At 43.1% G+C, this 17399-nt stretch overlaps 1 pseudogene across 1 annotated transcript in view; it reads right to left on the reverse strand.

Annotated features, from left to right (window-relative positions):
• Positions 1-17399, reverse strand: part of LOC143982188 (protein FAM98A-like) — a 60124-nt pseudogene that overhangs the window by 18498 nt on the left and 24227 nt on the right. Inside the window, exons 3-5 of the transcript XR_013274414.1 lie at positions 8226-8360; positions 5375-5559; positions 3793-3863 (exon numbers count right to left, since the gene is read on the reverse strand). The product of XR_013274414.1 is annotated as a protein FAM98A-like (transcript). The remainder of the gene's footprint in view (positions 1-3792; positions 3864-5374; positions 5560-8225; positions 8361-17399) is intronic.

Here is a 17399-nt window from a genome sequence, read left to right on the forward strand (position 1 = left end):
GGAGTCCAACAGTAAGCCCAGGTACTCCATGCGTTGAGTCGGCACTAACACTGACTTCTTTAGGTTCAGCACCCAACCAAACTCCCGAGGAGTCTGCATGGCGATCGCTACATTCTCCCTTAATTCTGAGGGGAAGCTGCTCTCAGAAGGAGGTTGTCTAGGTAACCCACGGTTGCGATCCCACGTTGCCTTAACAGCGCCAGAATTGGAGCCAACACTTTGGTAAAGACTCGGGGTGCTGACGCCAGGCCAAAAAGGGAGAGCCACAGACTGGTAGTGCTCTTCCCCGACTGCAAATCACAGAAACCTCTGATGCCTGAGGCATATGGGTACATGTAAGTACGGGGGGGCATACCTTCATGCGGTAACATTTTTGTTCACAGTTTGTCTTGCAAAACTAGGGACACTTTTGTCCTTCAGCAGGTGCCTTGTCGAACTGGGAACGCTTACGTGCCGACCCGGGCGGGCAAAAAAGGTGTTTCTACGTGAAAAAAGAGGGACCTTGCCTACGGCGTGGCTCCTTACCCTTCTTGGACTGTGGGAACAACGTGCTCATCCCACCGGTAACATTTTTAATAATGTCATCCAGCGAAGCTCCAAATAGCCTCTCACATTGGAAGCGCAAATCCACCAGTTCTTTTTTTTTTTTTTTTTTTTTTTAGATGCCTGGTCCGCAGACCAGCATTTCAGCCAAATCAGGTGCCCTAGCACCACTGCTGATACTGATGCTCTAGAGAGCAGGTTAACCATATCCAGGGCCGCATCACAGACATACTTAAAGCCATGCACCAGCTGATCTGCCAGTTCTATGCAGACCGGGGGAGACTGTTGCATCTCCAATTCACGGTGCAACAACTTTGCCCATTCAGTAAGCATCTGCGACACCAAGGCTGTGGCCAGCACAGGTCGTAACGCTGACCCCACCACCGTGAACATGGACCAGCCACTGCCTCGGCCCTCCTGTCGGCTGGGTCTTTGAAGGCAGGAGTCCCTTCTACTGGAATCGTGGTTACTTTATTTAACCTGTATACGGGGGGGGGGGGGGGGGTGTATGTGGTTCAACGACCGGAGAAGATGCCCATTTTTTCAGCAGACTCTCCTCAAAGGGGTAACACACCGCCATTCTTCTCGTGACTGAAAAGGCCCGTTGCGGACTTCCTCATTCCTTGTACAAAATAAGTCAAATATGGAAACACCTTAGGCGTGCGGGCCGGTTTGCAAGACCCAAAAGGGACAGCCAACTCAGCAGAAGTTCCTTCTGCATCCTGTAACTTCAGGGTATCCCGCACTGCAGTGATAAGTGCTCTAACTAGCGATTTTTCTTGCGATAACCCGGACATAGTCATTCTCCCTGTCCAAACGGTCCTGGTCCGCATCCTCTGACACGCCAGAACAGGAGCCGCCAGTCACCACGGGGCCCCGAGTCTGAATCAGAGCTCTCCCCAGAAGACGAGGGGGGGGGGGGCAGGGGGCGTTTTTTGGCCCCCTTGCGCTCGCAGGCCGCTTCCACCCTGGAAACAAAGGTCTCCAGGACTGCCGACAAAGCATCCATAGGCACCGCATTTTTTAGCTGGTGAGCAGGTTGCAATAGCAAGGATGTCTGGGGAAGAAGCGCCAGCTTCTGATGCCATGCTGACCCTCACTCGCCTGCCACAACTTAGGGACTTAAGGCAAGGTACACAAATCCCACCCCCCTAGCTGCTCGCAGACTGAGGGGCCCCTCCTCTGGACTCCCCATCCTGACCAAGTGCTGCTGCTGACCGCTCTGCCCTGTGTCAGTCACAGTCACAAACTGCCCAGAGTAAAAGCCGCGCTGTCCTTAGGTACACAGACCCAGCACTAGAGGTAAAAACGCACTGAAGGTACAAGAAAATGGCCGCCGGCCATCCTAGTAAAAAAAAATAAAAAAATAAAAATAAAATAAAAAAATCACCAAGGAAATGGCCGCCAAACTTTCTAGAAAAATAAAAATATGAAAAAAAACTTACAGCACATACACTGCATAAGACTACAAGAATATGATGGCGGCCTCTCCTCATGTAAAACAGCCCAAGCACCTCACAGTGAAGAAAAAAGGGCAGTAAATAAAAAACGGACCCTAACAGCCAACGCAGCCCACCGCCAAAGCCCAGGGGCCCGCCCTGGAGGACCCCCGGCCAGGTACATACACCTCACCTCATGCCCAGTCACAGCGCGGCCCCAGCAGGGGGAGGAGGGAATGAGGGATAGAGAAAGAAGGGAGAGTGAGAGACCCCCTAGTCGACCTCCCAGGGAATGCCCAGCTGCTATATCCTGCAGAGGCAGGGAGAGCCATAGGTGCCCCTCCTGTCGGGATTGCTGGATGCATTCCACTACAGACCCATCACCTGAGCAGTAGGGGGTGGCTTCTGGTTATGGTACACTGACACGGACAGCAGTAGCCCGGTCACATGTGTACCCCGCAGCATATAGCTCACCGGTCACCCCAGGAGCACGTCATGGCTGACCCAGCGCATAGCTAGAGACTGCTCACACTTGATGGCCAGGCTGGGGAGACTGCAAGGATCTATATTATCCAGCCTGTCACCCAGCCCGGCTGTTGATTGTAGTTCACAGGATTAAAATTGTAGAAAAAAATAAATAAAATAATAATGAAAAAATTCCTAGGACCAATGGACCCCTCAGGGAGCCAGGTCCTTCTACACTAGGCAGAAAAAAAACTGAGCTGCAGGAAGCAGGGTGAGGGGTTATAGCCAGAGGGACCGCCCCCTGGGCGGTGTTGTGCAGTCTTGGTGTTTTCACATGTGTTGCATGTTCTACCTAGTCCTCTCCTGAAGGTGGAGTGATAACCCTAAGGTCAAGAATTAAAGGAGCTGTGTCCGTCAATCAACGAAAGAGAAAATATGGCATTTTAAAAAACAAAAAAAAAAAAAAAACACACAGTATTCCAGCCAGTGCACAGTGGTTGGTTTGAGGAGTACATATCGCCAACTAATTTAAAAACAGTTCTCAGTTGCATACAATTGTAGATAAATTAGGAAACTGCATACCATGTCAAAGAGGGCCTTAATGTAATGGATATAAAATGTCCACTCCAGTTACACCGCTTTTTGGAACAAGAAAAGCACCATCCACAGACACAGCACTGTGTCTGGGGAAAGGCCATGCACACAACAGATGCCCTCCATTAGGTTATATAAACTCTACAGCGCAGCCCCATTTGCAGCTTACACTGATTTGAACAGTTAGCATCATTTGAGCCTCTTATTTTAGCCAATAATGCATCACGAAAGGTAGCCTCAGAGAAAGATCTGTCCCAGCTCCCAGTGGGAAAATACTAAAAGTGTTTGTAAAGTCTGTAAAAAACCTTCAGTGTGCAGCTCCCCCCTCAGCCCCCTAATACTTACCTAAGCCCGATCTCGATCCAGTGATGTGCAGGAGACTCAAGGCTCTCCCAGGTCTCTCCCTCTTGATTGGCTGAGATGCACTGGCTCTCACTGCTGCCAATCACAGCCAGTAAGGTAGGAGCGGGGGGGGGGGGATTGGTTCTCAGCTGCTCTGTGTTTTATGGACACAGACAGCTGACTCGGGAGTGAGCACGCATGAGTACCCCAACAGCAAGTGGTTGGCTGCGGGGGCACTCGGCAAGGGGGAGGGGCCCAGAGGTGGGGGACCCGAAAAAAAAAAAAAAAGAGGACCACTGCACTGAGGCAAGTATGACATTTTATTTATTTAGGATTTTTTTTCCTTTACAACCACTTTAATACTGGAGCTGAAAAGGTCATTATAGAAATATACAATTTTGCTTCTTACCCACTGTTCTGGTCGTAACTCTGTTTTCAACAAAGGAGGAGACATAGTACAACTGTACATAGAGCAGTTATCTAAAAAGGAGAAAATAAATAAATAAATGTATATACAGACACGCCTCGTTTAACAACCGCTCGGACTTACAAACCAGCTCTTACTTTTTGGGCACTGTACATCATTGTATTGTGCAGTACAGGATTGTACTAAAAAAAAAAAAAAAAAAAAAAAAAGTCTAAACACAACTCCAACTCAATAACGTTGTTTAATTTGCATAAGTACAGTTCTGTACTTATGCAAATTAAAACAATGTTATTAAGTTGGAGTTGTGTTTTGACTTTTTTTTTCAGAAAACAGTAGTTAAAAATGCTAAAAATAATTGATTACTTGTGGCTCGTCATTTAAATAACCAATTTGTTTAACAATCTGTTCGCTGGAACGAAAGTGAGGTGTATGTGTGTAGAATAATATATATATATATATATATATATATATATATATATATATATATATATATATATATATATATATATATATATATATATATATATATATATATATATATATTACACATACACACACACACCTCATAAACCTGCACAGTTTAGGAGATATTTACTGTAAATGCAGCTGGTGATGTCACCAACGCTTGCCCTCTGAAGGAACGACCACCAAGTCCATTCCTTTAGAGTCCTGTGCCATAAATGCGGCACATGTGCTGACGTGAAGTAATCGTGGCTCCATCTACTCACAGCTGGAGTTGGCAATCCTGAAGAAAGACCGGGTGAAGATGGAAGCACCTTCACTTCAGCAGTGAAATCTCATCGCTGTGATACATACTAGCACATTAAGACATTGCCTTGCCGATTGCATAACGGAAAAAAAAAAAAAAAAAAAAAAAAAACACACACACACACACAGGTTTACTACCAATTTAATTAACCCAACAGCTTACCAGTTCCTTGGATGACAACCCATTTGTATAAATATTTTTTTTATTATTTTTTAAAATTTCAAAGAAAATCTAGTGCGCCTCATAGCAACTAAGCAGAGGTTTGTTGACATTTCTCATTATAGATGAGAAAGTAAAACATTTGTTGCAGAAATTTCCTTTTTACACTCGTTTAGAAGTGTAATCTGTGCATCATTGTAGAAAGATGGTCTGTTAGATATACCACGTTCGAATGAGTCCTAACAAGTTACATAGACTGCACTAGTTCATGATACGTGTCAGAGGTTTTGGATGTACAGCTGGCCGGTGGAGCAGAAAATAAATGATTTTCATGTCTTCCATTGCAAATTATTCATCAAGCCACCATATCCTAACTGTCCACGTAGTCTTGTCATTCTCTCTCCCCCCAAAGCCCTGCTAGCCTGCTGGAAGCCAGGAATTCCAACTCTTGCACAAAGCAGGGCTATCAAATCGGAAACAGCTGCATGCAAATTGGATAAATGTTTGGTTTATAACGCAACCTCAATGGTTCTATACTCTAATTGGTCATGGAGCCATAAAATAAACCATTTGCTTAGGTTCTGTCCACCAACCCTTACAAAAGGTTATTAGGTTTTAACAGTATTATACAAGTACCTTGTCCTCCAACTGCTTAATTAAAGGAGTAACTGGGACCTCTGAAGAAATCTCAGGTAACGCTAAAGCTTTTCTGATCAGCTCTAACTCGTATAGGACTTCCTTTTGTTGATCTGTAGGCTCAGAACTGGGAATGCTGTGGCGACCAAGGATTCTTGCAGCTTCAAGCTCTGTGCTTAAGAAAACTGATGAAAAAACAGCCTCTTAAACTATGGATTTTTACATTTATAAAAATACTTTAAAAGTGTTAGTAAAGGCGTACTATTTTATAGGTATATAGTTAACCTTTAAAGTGGAAAACAAGACTTCAAGTTCACATTTGTAATAAAATGTACTAGTCAAGCAGCCCCAGTACTTAGAAACTTAGAAACACTCTGCAGCTTAGAAAAATTGCTCCTCAAATGCCATAACTGTAGGCCATGCTTGACTTACCCACAGCCTGGCTGAAAAAAAAAAAAAGCTATCATTGGGAGTGATCTGCCTTGTCCTGCCCAGGATCTGTGACATACTGGTAAATTAGGCATGCTCCCACAATCACAAGAAGAGTGCTTTCTTTTAAAACCCGTGCTGAGCATTCTACCTCCCCCTTTTGCAGCAGCGCTGAGCCCAGCCGCAACAGGGGGAAGAGAGGGCACACTGCACATGTGCTGAATTCAGAGCAAGGGGGGAGAGGGTTTGTTCCTATTATGTTGGAGGTCTACTCAACGGTCACTGTGTCCAACTTCAATGGTAGGACAGAGCAGTTGTTTTTGAACAGGCTTATAAGAGATTAGTCTTCAGTCAAATAATATAAAACAAAGGCTGTATCTTTTTAAGCTGGATAGTGTTTTACCATTAATGGACTGCTTATGCATTTTTTTTTAAGTGAACTTAGCCTTTAACTTTATCATATCAGTTTACTGCATGTACTGTATAGTCAAAATTGCAACCCACACAAAAGGGTTTGAATATTATTTTCTTAAGTATGTATAGCCAAAATGTTTTTCTTTTGGATAGCATACGGCAAAAGAACCCATTGTTACAAAAAAAAAAAAAAAAAAAAAAATTAATCTGTAATTCAAAACATGTTACAGTCGGCACCAGAACATGAAAAGAGAGGAAATCATAAAAATGGGGACATATGACCGCCCAACAGTTCAGTGGAATTGTCCTCACATTTCAGAAGAAAAAAAAAGAAAGGAAGGAAGGAAGGAAGGAAGGAAGGAAGGAAGGAAGGAAGGAAGGAAGGAAGGAAGGAAGGAAGAAGGAAGGAAGGAAGGAAGGAAGGAAGGAAGGAAGGAAGGAAGGAAGGAAGGAAGGAAGGAAGGAAGGAAGGAAGGAAGGAAGGAAGGAAGGAAGGAAGGAAGGAAGGAAGGAAGGAAGGAAGGAAGGGAGGAGGAGGAGGAGGAGGAGGAGGAGGAGGAGGAGGAGGAGGAGGAGGAGGAGGAGGAGGAGGAGGAGGAGGAGGAGGAGGAGGAGGAGGAGGAGGAGGAGGAGGAGGAGGAGGAGGAGGAGGAGGAGGAGGAGGAGGAGGAGGAGGAGGAGGAGGAGGAGGAGGAGGAGGAGGAGGAGAGGAGGAGGAAGAAGAAGAAGAAGAAGAAGGGAGGAGGAAGGAAGGAGGAAGAAGAAGAAGGAGGAAGAAGGAGGAAGAAGGAGGAAGAAGGAGGGTACATACACCTATGGAAAAAAATTCAGACTTTACAAAATCTAGAATCAGGTGTTCCAGATTAGGGGGTGAACGATTAGAACCCACCTTGGGAATATGCAGGTGGAACCTGTTTTTTTTAACCCTTATGCTGCCAGTGACATCTCATATTTCATCAGCAGCGGGAGGTTTTACACATAATCCTGGCTGCGAATGCATGCAAAAGTTACAAGCCAAAATGTAAACTTTTCAGATAAAATTAAGTGCTTCCATGGACCTATGCTACACCCCTCCTTCCCCCACTATGATTCCAGGGGCTCACAGAGTGGTGTTGCCAGACAGAGGCAAGGAAGACCAAGGAGCCTCTGTTTGTTGATCTCCCCTAGCTAGTAAGACCTGGAAGTGACAAGGATTTTGCAACTTTTCCTAGCTGCTGTGGATGGGGAAATGTTAATAGAGCACAATTTGTACTCCAACAGCTTCAGTGGAGTGCATATAGATTTCAAACAACTATTTTTTTATTTATTTTTTTATTCTTATTTGCTGGGTCTGCAGACAACTCTTACAGCAGTTGGTGTCAGGCCTGGTTAACACTATTGTGGGTTTCTGACCCGCGTTTGCGTGGGCACAGCAGCCCATTCATTTGAATGGGCTGCCGTGCCTGCGTTTCCTACAAGAAAAAAAAAAAAAAAGGAACATGCACCATTTTGGAAACGTAGTGGCTGGGAAAATTGCATGGTGCTTTTGATCCACCAGCAAATTCACTACAGTTTGAGATGAGAGGGGGTGCCAGTTCAACCACTGAACATATATGCAAAGAGACAAGACTGTGTCTGAATTCTGCATCATATCAAAAGGGGAAAAATGTGAAGCCGTCTATTCAAAACCTGAAGATGAATTGGAAAAGGATCTTTCAAAACATGATAATCATGCAAAGCACATTGTCAAATCAACCAAGTAAATGGTTCAAATTAAGAAATGGACGGTTTTGGATAGTCCATTTTTCACTGAGACAAAGTCAAAGTCAGAGACTGGTGGGAAAAAGAAAGAAAGAAAGAAAGAAAAGAAAAGAAAGGAAAAGAAAAAGAAAGAAAAGAAGGACTTCTTTTGGGCATTTTGTATAAGAGGGCAGTACCAGCTTTTCATGCCAAGGGTGTATGTACTTTTAAGGAAAATAAACATCTTTTAAAAATTACAAATAAATTCTAAAAGAATAGCCATTCTTACCAAGAAGTTGCAGGCAATTTGAAGGGCTGTAAAGTCTGGAGGTAACATTTCCAGTGGTCAGAGATGGGTATGGACAGTGGAGCTCGTTCATCACACCACTCATTTCCAGCTGAAATGTCTCTGCATCGGCCGGGCCTGGGGAGGTAATGGACTGTATTAGAGAGAAAAAAAAAGAAAACCCTGTGAATTCTCTGTCCCATCCTGACTAATAACCCCATACACAGGATTTGTGTATATAGAACTCCATCCTTTAAATAAATAACATAAATGCACTTTAGTCACACACACACACACATATATATATATATATCAAAAAAGGTTTTTTAAGGTAAACCAAGCCTAAGGGAGTGGGATGTTAACGGTGCAATAAGTCAAAAACTGTATTCTTATTAAAAAATTACAAAATTTATTTATACATAATTCATAAAAGCAGAACAATGATCTGTATAATCATACTGAGGTTATATACAACTTTGTGGTCCAATAGATGGTAAAGTTGAGGTAGTTGCGATTGATTTATCCCGACATGTTTCGCTTAATGCTTCATCAGAGGATAAGCCAACTACCAACATAATAAATTCAAAAAAGAGAAAACATAAATTAATTTCACAAAATACATTTCTTTGTACATAATTCATACAAGTAATCGACATATATAGTGTTTAACCACTTTCAGACCGGACCATTTTGCTGGTAAATGACCAGAGGTCTTTTTACACTTTGGCACTGCGCTGCTTTAACTGGTAATTGCGCGGTCATGCAATGTTGTACCCAAACAAAATTTGCGTCCTTTTCTTCCCACAAATAGAGCTTTCTTTTGATGGTATTTGATTGCCTCTGCGATTTTTATTTTTTGCGATATAAACGTAAAAAGACCGCAAATTTTGAAAAAAAATGATATTTTCTACTTTTTGTTATTAGAAAAATCCAATAAACTCAATTTTAGTCATACATTTAGGCCAAAATGTATTCAGCCACATGTCTTTGGTAAAAAAAAAGTCAATAATTGTATATTTATTGGTTTGCGCAAAAGTTGTCACATCTACAAACTAAGGTACGTTTTCTGGAATTTACGCAGCTTTTAGTTTACGACTGCCTATCTCATTTCTTGAGGTGCTAAAATGGCAGGGCAGTACAAAACCCCCCCAAATGACCCCATTTTGGAAAGTAGACCCCCTAAGGAAATTGATAAGAGGCATGTTGAGCCCATTGAATATTTTATTTTTTGCCTCAAGCGATTGAATAATGACAAAAAAAAATTTTTTTTTTTTTTTTTTTACACAAAGTTGTCACTAAATGATATATTGCTCACACATGCTATGGGCGTATGTGAAATGACACCCCAAAATAAATTCTGCTGCTTCTCCTGAGTACGGGGATACCACATATGTGGGACTTTTTGGGAGCCTAGCCGCGTACGGGGCCCCGAAAACCAAGCACCGCCTTCAGGCTTTCTAAGGGCGTAAATTTTTGAGTTCACTTCTCACTACCTATTACAGTTTTGAAGGCCATAAAATGCCAAGATGGCACAAAACCCCCACAAATGACCCCATTTTAGAAAGTAGACACCCCAAGCTATTTGCTGAGAGGCATGTTGAGTTCATGGAATATTTTATATTTTGCCACAAGTTGCGGGAAAATTACAAACTTTTTTTTTTTTTTTTTTTTTCACAAAGTTGTCACTAAATGATATATTGCTCACACATGCCATGGGCATATGTGAAATGACACCCCAAAATAAATTCTGCTGCTTCTCCTGAGTACGGGGATACCACATATGTGGGACTTTTTGGGAGCCTAGCCGCGTACGGGGCCCCGAAAACCAAGCACCGCCTTCAGGCTTTCTAAGGGCGTAAATTTTTGAGTTCACTTCTCACTACCTATTACAGTTTTGAAGGCCATAAAATGCCAAGATGGCACAAAACCCCCACAAATGACCCCATTTTAGAAAGTAGACACCCCAAGCTATTTGCTGAGAGGCATGTTGAGTTCATGGAATATTTTATATTTTGCCACAAGTTGCGGGAAAATTACAAACTTTTTTTTTTTTTTTTTTTTCACAAAGTTGTCACTAAATGATATATTGCTCACACATGCCATGGGCATATGTGAAATGACACCCCAAAATAAATTCTGCTGCTTCTCCTGAGTACGGGGATACCACATATGTGGGACTTTTTGGGAGCCTAGCCGCGTACGGGGCCCCGAAAACCAAGCACCGCCTTCAGGCTTTCTAAGGGCGTTACAGTTTTGAAGGCCATAAAATGCCAAGATGGCACAAACCCCCCCAAATGACCCCATTTTGGAAAGTAGACACCCCTAAATTTAGGGGTACACTAGTGAGACTAGGTAATAAATGGCGGGTGCCCTGAAACTATAAAAAAATAACTAACCAACCAGCGTCACCTGTAACAGTTATATGGTGATCACTGGTGAAAGGGTTAACTAGGGGGCAATCAGGGGGCTTTATGCGGTAGTATATGGGGGTCCCTGGCGCTATAAAAAGCTGCGGCGAACCTAAATACCTACCTGCCTAACTAGCGTCACCTGTGACACTAATACAGCGATCAGAAAAACGATCGCTTATTAGGCTGGGTTCACACTGGAGCGATGCATGCCTCCCGGCGGCAGTTCACACTGCCCTATGCGAACTGCTGGGAGTGTCAGTGAAATGTTACTGACACCCCCAGATCAGTTCGCATATCGCAGTGCGATCTGCAAACTCGGATCGCATGGTGTGAACACCCATGCGATCCGATTCTGCTGCGGGCCAAAAAAAGGGTCCCGTGCGAATTTGCGGCGGGTGCGGCGAATGGCTGAACTCGAATCGCACAGAGATCGGATGTGATTTGCACTGCAGTGCGGTGCGAATCACATCCGTTCTCAAACCGCTGCAATGTGAACCCAGCCTTAGTGACACTGGCGACGGGGGGTGATCACGGGGTTAAACCTTTATTGGGGGGGTTAGGGGGGTACCTTAGAACTAAAGGGGGCTAACCCTAACTGCCCTAACAGTTATTAGTCACAAATGACATCCGCCGGGTGATCAGGGGGTTAAACCTTTATTAGGTAATAAATGGCGGGTGCCCTGAAACTATAAAAAAATAACTAACCAACCAGCGTCACCTGTAACAGTTATATGGTGATCACAGGTGAAAGGGTTAACTAGGGGGCAATCAGGGGGCTTTATGCGGTAGTATATGGGGGTCCCTGGCGCTATAAAAAGCTGCGGCGAACCTAAATACCTACCTGCCTAACTAGCGTCACCTGTGACACTAATACGGCGATCAGAAAAATGATCGCTTATTAGGCTGGGTTCACACTGGAGCGATGCGGAAACGCCGCGAATCCGCGGCGGGTTCCCGCATCGCATGCCTCCCGGCGGCAGTTCACACTGCCCTATGCGAACTGCTGGGAGTGTCAGTGAAATGTTACTGACACCCCCAGATCAGTTCGCATATCGCAGTGCGATCTGCAAACTCGGATCGCATGGTGTGAACACCCATGCGATCCGATTCTGCTGCGGACCAAAAAAAGGGTCCCGTGCGAATTTGCGGCGGGTGCGGCGGGTGCGGCGAATGGCTGAACTCGAATCGCACAGAGATCGGATGTGATTTGCACTGCAGTGCGGTGCGAATCACGTTCGTTCTCATAAACCGCTGCAATGTGAACCCAGCCTTAGTGACACTGGCGACGGGGGGTGATCACGGGGTTAAACCTTTATTGGGGGGGGTTAGGGGGGCACATTAGAACTAAAGGGGGCTAACTCTAACTGCCCTAACAGTTATTACAGTCACAAATGACACCAATGCAAAAAAAAAAAAAAATGACATTGGTGTCACTGTGACTGGGGGGCAGGGGTAATTGGGGGGGTGATCGGGGGGTAAAGGGGGGGTGTGAGTGTGCCTGGCATGTTCTACTGTGTGTGTAGAGTGTTGGTGCAACTCACCGATCCGCTCTCCTCCGTGTCGGAACGAAAAATACCGACACGGAGGAGAGAATACATCACTTCCTCTCCTGTGTTTACATTACAGGAGAGGAAGTGATGTCACCGGGGATTTCCATTCGTCGAGAGCGATCGCGAGGGGGTGGCCATGAATGAATGGCCGCCCCCTCATCCCGGATCGCTCTCGAAGGAATGCCGACCGCCGCAGGCACCGGGGGGGGCCCGATCGGGCCCCCCACCCGCGGGCAGGCAGGGACTTATATATACGCCCATATGCCTGCCCGTGCCATTCTGCCGACGTATATCGTCGTGCGGCGGTCGGCAAGTGGTTAAAGGACACGAGTGAGGTTCAAAGAAATGATGGAAATATGCTCACCCCCATTTTACCGACCCATTCGTACCCCAGGAAAAGTTATATGACTACCAGATGGATAGAGGAATGCAGGGCAACAAGTACAGCAGCCAGGCAATATAGCTGGAGAGGGCATAGACGGCGGCTAATTGGAACAGAAAAATTGTATCATATCAGCATACTATTTATAAATAAGAGCTATGTTGTTATTATATATTTTATACTATAGTCAATATATAGGAGTAATCTGTAGCCTTTTTTTTAAAAAAAGAAAAGAGAATTATATTTTAATATAGCAATCATTTCAAGATTTTTTGCATTTTTTATTTTAATGAATAATTTATACTAGTGGGGCCCAATTACTATTTATTTGAATACATCCACTTACATTTACTGACGATAAAGTAGAATTTCCTTAATATATTTTATTTCCCAGATATTATATTATATCCACCAAAGTGCATAAGGAATTCTCCTTCAGGTTAAAACAAGCCCAGAGTGATAGCACACTCACATGGGCTCTGCAACCTGTTTACACGATATCTAAGAGAAAAAAAATACATTTACCATTAATTGAAGTGTGGATAAGGAAAGAGAGTCATTCTCAGCAATCAAATATTAAAACTACTGACCAGCCAGCAAGCGTGGACTTCCTCCTAGCGCGGCTCCCCCACAATAGAGCCGAATGTTTTGTGTCCCAATAAATATACCGCCGTCCATCGAGCCGGCGTCTGACGTCACCGGCTCGATGCGGACGTAAACAGCGGCAGTGCGCCTGCGCGAGAGAGCCATTAGGGGAATCTGGAGACTACATTTCCCACAAGGCCTCGGTGCAAACACCGGTGTTCAGGGAAACGTACAGGAGGGGGCAGCCAGAGCGCAGCTAAAGCAACGCTCTGGCTAGCACCCCCATATTGCTCCAAGAGTGTGTGTTTCCCTGTCTCGCACGCAGGGACCACCGCTAACCAATGGGCAGCCCGCTCAATCAGATATAATCCGATCCAGCAAAGGTGCCCTCGGGCGTCCATATGCTCCTCTCCAATGCCAAAGTGCCAAAAGCTGCCGACCAGGAGTCATGCATCATAATTGCATGCGATATTCGAACAAATCATGAATCGCATGCCAGACCACATGTGGGGAATGGAAAAGATTTATAAATAAAAACCAATGGGGGATAAAAAATACAAATAGATAAGGGGGGCAGAAAAATATATGTATATATACCCCAATATATCAATCGGTACAATCGCGATAATGGACCAAATCAATCGCGAAATCAGTATATATATTTAATTGAAGGCCCCATTTCGTGTCCCAAAAACAGAATTCACAATCTACTTTGAATATCAATAGTATGGAGTATCACAGATAAGTATTAATATATTTGACATATCAAAATGATATACAACCATATAAACAATAATTAATAAAAAACAGGACGAGACAAAACAAGACTGAACAAAGGAAAAACACAGCAAATATCATCCCCCAACCCACCCCCCAAAAAATCAAAAACCCCAGACCAAAGGTCCTCAAAGAAATGATCGATAACTCAAATTTTCATTAAACCCAGGAAATATTATTGCTTTTAAATTATATATCCATCTTGCTTCTATTTGTAAGAGTTTTTTGTCAACACTCCCCCCTCTTGAAGAGAGTGGGACATGATCTAGAGCCTGGAATCTAATATAGTCTGGGTTAAAGTCATGATGTAGGCCTATATGCCTACCAATTGCTGTGGTCATTTTTTTATTAAGGATTGGTTTTATATGGTCTCTCATCCTTATTGCGAAGGCTCTTTTTGTTTTGCCTATGTAAAATCCTCCACACCGGCACTGCGCCAAATACACTATGCCAGGTGTGGAGCAGTTCACACAGGATTTCAATTGGTGCTAATTTCCATTTGGTAATCTAAATCTACTACAGCTAGCCATATATCTGCACATATCACAATGTCCGCATGGGTAGGAACCATATTTCCCTATTTTGGATTCATTATCACAGTCAATATAATGACTATGTACCAAACGGTCCTTCAAGGAGGGAGCGCGTTTGTAAGTAATCTCAGGACATTCATTAACATATTTCTTCACCAAAGGGTCGGCTAATAGTAGGGGCCAAAATGTCTGTATTATATCTCTAAATTTCTTATTTTGATTAGAATGTCGAGTAATTAATCTTACAGTTTTGGTTATTTTAACAGGTTTTTTAGTAAAAATAAGGGTATTCCTATCTTTTTGCTGGACTAGATTATATGCTTTTTTCAGGCATTTGTGGGTATATCCACGTACTATTAGTCTATCATGTAGCTCTCTAGCTGCTAATTTATAATCTGATTCCTGACTGCAATTTCGTTTGAGCCTGAGATATTGACTATACGGTATAGATCTTATCAGGGATGGTGGATGTGAGCTTTTGGCATGTAGAATGGTATTTCCAGCCGTCGGCTTCCTAAAGATAGAGGAGGTCAGTAGGCCTTCAGAGTCAACATGAATCTTTAGGTCTAAAAATTCAACCTCCCTTCTATCATATTTAAGAGTAAAATAGAGGTTATAGTCATTAATCAAAATTTGTTGGAAAAATTGATTTAATTCAATTTCAGTCCCAGACCAAAAAATAAGGATATCATCCAAATACCTATACCAGGCAAGGACCTTTTCAATCATGGGTATCATATCTTCTCGCGAGAATAGTTCTTTTTCCCATCCCCCCAGGTACAGGTTGGCATACGATGGGGCACATTTGGTCCCCATCGCAACCCCCTGCACCTGGAGGTAATGGGTCTGATCAAACTGGAAAATATTGTGTCTAAGCACAAAGTTCAACAGTTCAACTACAAAGTCCGTATATTTAGCACCTCGAGGGCCTCTTTCGCTGAGGAATGACCGCACAACTCCCACCCCCCTATCATGGGGGATGGCGTTGTAGAGACATTCCACATCGACCGTGACAAGCCAGCAATCTGGGGGTAAAGACATTCCCTCAATTGTTTTAAGTAAGTCTATCGTATCCTTAATATAGGAAAATAATGATGTAACGTGTGGACGTAGATAGTTATCAATTAGTGAACTACTGTTTTCCGTTAAACATTGGCAACTAGATATTATTGGTCTTCCCGGAGGTTCTAATATGGATTTATGAACCTTCGGGAGCGCATAAAAGGTAGGTATCTTAGGATCTTTAGTATTTAGAAATTCCCAGGTATTTTTGTCAATAGTTCCTGATCTGTATGCTTTAAATATGATATTGCGGAATTGCATCTCATAATTAGTAATTATCGTGATTGAAATAGGGCGATACCAATCTTTGTTTTTTAAAATTTTTTGACACATATGAACATATTGCTCTTTGTCCATGACAACCAGATTACCTCCTTTATCCGCTGGTTTAATTATCAAGTTGGAATTAGATTGTAAAGAGTGTAATGCCTGCAATTGATGTTCATTAAGATTGGAATTTTCAACAGACCCAAATGAACTATTTTCTATTTTTCGGCAAACTTGTTGGGTAAATGCCCAAATGTTTGGATTAATATTTAGTTGAGGAAAATTGTTCGATTTGGGTTTAAAAGATTGTGGAGGGGGGGGGGGAACGACAGACCCTCAATCGTCAGACCAACGGGCTCAAGCATTCCCGGGTCGTCCGAGATATAATACAGACATTTTGGCCCCTACTATTAGCCGACCCTTTGGTGAAGAAATATGTTAATGAATGTCCTGAGATTACTTACAAACGCGCTCCCTCCTTGAAGGACCGTTTGGTACATAGTCATTATATTGACTGTGATAATGAATCCAAAATAGGGAAATATGGTTCCTACCCATGCGGACATTGTGATATGTGCAGATATATGGCTAGCTGTAGTAGATTTAGATTACCAAATGGAAATTGGCACCAATTGAAATCCTGTGTGAACTGCTCCACACCTGGCATAGTGTATTTGGCGCAGTGCCGGTGTGGAGGATTTTACATAGGCAAAACAAAAAGAGCCTTCGCAATAAGGATGAGAGACCATATAAAACCAATCCTTAATAAAAAAATGACCACAGCAATTGGTAGGCATATAGGCCTACATCATGACTTTAACCCAGACTATATTAGATTCCAGGCTCTAGATCATGTCCCACTCTCTTCAAGAGGGGGGAGTGTTGACAAAAAACTCTTACAAATAGAAGCAAGATGGATATATAATTTAAAAGCAATAATATTTCCTGGGTTTAATGAAAATTTGAGTTATCGATCATTTCTTTGAGGACCTTTGGTCTGGGGTTTTTGATTTTTTGGGGGGTGGGTTGGGGGGATGATATTTGCTGTGTTTTTCCTTTGTTCAGTCTTGTTTTGTCTCGTCCTGTTTTTTATTAATTATTGTTTATATGGTTGTATATCATTTTGATATGTCAAATATATTAATACTTATCTGTGATACTCCATACTATTGATATTCAAAGTAGATTGTGAATTCTGTTTTTGGGACACGAAATGGGGCCTTCAATTAAATATATATACGGATTTCGCGATTGATTTGGTCCATTATCGCGATTGTACCGATTGATATATTGGGGTATATATACATATATTTTTCTGCCCCCCTTATCTATTTGTATTTTTTATCCCCCATTGGTTTTTATTTATAAATCTTTTCCATTCCCCACATGTGGTCTGGCATGCGATTCATGATTTGTTCGAATATCGCATGCAATTATGATGCATGACTCCTGGTCGGCAGCTTTTGGCACTTTGGCATTGGAGAGGAGCATATGGACGCCCGAGGGCACCTTTGCTGGATCGGATTATATCTGATTGAGCGGGCTGCCCATTGGTTAGCGGTGGTCCCTGCGTGCGAGACAGGGAAACACACACTCTTGGAGCAATATGG

The sequence above is a fragment of the Lithobates pipiens genome, unplaced genomic scaffold (assembly GCF_037356315.1).
Source record: "Lithobates pipiens isolate NorthernLeopardFrog02 unplaced genomic scaffold, aLitPip1_a1.2 Scaffold_1, whole genome shotgun sequence".
NCBI lineage: Eukaryota > Metazoa > Chordata > Amphibia > Anura > Ranidae > Lithobates > Lithobates pipiens.